This window comes from Myotis davidii, unplaced genomic scaffold, assembly GCF_000327345.1.
Source record: "Myotis davidii unplaced genomic scaffold, ASM32734v1 scaffold1521, whole genome shotgun sequence".
Taxonomy (NCBI): Eukaryota; Metazoa; Chordata; class Mammalia; order Chiroptera; family Vespertilionidae; genus Myotis; species Myotis davidii.
Genome location: NW_006291034.1, coordinates 164,112 through 165,419, shown reverse-complemented (window position 1 = coordinate 165,419; position 1,308 = coordinate 164,112). Strand labels below are relative to the sequence as shown.

General features: G+C 54.8%; 1 non-coding gene across 1 annotated transcript; it reads right to left on the bottom strand.

Moving 5' to 3' along the window:
• Nucleotides 1-1,236: 1,236 nt before the first annotated feature.
• On the bottom strand, nt 1,237-1,308 carry TRNAQ-CUG. The gene has a single exon. It is a non-coding gene; the product is annotated as a tRNA-Gln (tRNA).

Here is a 1,308-nt window from a genome sequence, read left to right as displayed (position 1 = left end):
GGGGGGGGGGGGGGATGCAGGGGGGAGACACACAGTTCTGGGCACCCTTGCTGGTGAGGGGAAAAAATAGAGACACTACACTCAAGCTAACAAAACGACTTAAATCAGAAAGGGCTGCAACATGAGGGTCATTTTCATCTACTTTTAACTAACCCGAGGCCTTGAACTTTCTAGCTTTCCAGTTGTGTGTCAACGCCCAGCCGGACATAAACCCTGTAGACAACCCTCTGAACCGGGGGATGGTTTGGCCAGGAGAGCACTGCTGGCTATGATGTGTGCTTCCCACCAAGCAGGGCGCAGGCTATGGCCGGGTTTGGCAATGCGGTGCTGGCAGCGGGGGCAGTGGAGGCACTGCCTGCCGGATGGGCCCCCAGAGAGCGGGACCACGGCAGGATGGTGGAGCAGGTGAGGGGGGCAGGCACCAGGCCAAGGTGGGGTGCCAGGTGGGGCTGCAGGCTGGGGGCACAAGCTCCGCAGGCCACCCCAAGGGACCCCGCCCGTGCACAAATTCGTGCACCCGGACTCTAGTTTTACTATAAAAACGCTCAACATTTTCTTCAAAACACTCTGGGTATCTCTTGGTAGTATTTCCAGAATTGCAGTTCGCTTAAGACCCTTGAATAAAACTTTGTTATTTAATTCTAACGAAGCCCCTGGTTTGTTCACGGTGAGGGGAGACGAGGGGAGGTCGGGGCAGCGTCTGTGAATCGGCTTTCTCCGATTCCTGAACCAGAAAAGCCTGTGCAAACTCGGACCCGCAGGTCCCCTGACCACTGACCGTCGCTGCTGGTTGGTCAACCCACCCGGATCTCTGAACGTGGGCTCCATTCTTATGTGGTGTTGCCTGCGAACAGTTTTCTCTCGGCCACAGTGACAGCGACTCTCCCAGGCCCATTGTCCAGGGGTAAACCCTTTTCTACGTTCCAGCCCCACTCTTCTCCGGCCTCGACTATCAACAAACTTCCTCTCGCTCTTCCCGCTCCCACCTTCCCTTCCGTCTCCTCCGTTTACGGGTTTTCTCTAGAGATTTCCAGTTCCAGTAAGCTTGGGTGCTTTCTGCGCGTAGTTGCGCCCAGCAAATGCTAAGTTGTCCTTTGGCTGAGTGACTGCAGACACCGGGCTCAGAAAGTGTGAGGTGGGAGAATCAGAAATAAACTTGGGTGCGGGGATTTGTACGAGTAAGAGAATGAGTTGCAGAGAGGAAGTGCAGTTCGAATAAGGACCAAAAACAAAACAAGGTCCCACCGAGATTTGAACTCGGATCGCTGGATTCAGAGTCCAGAGTGCTAACCATTACACCATGGGGCC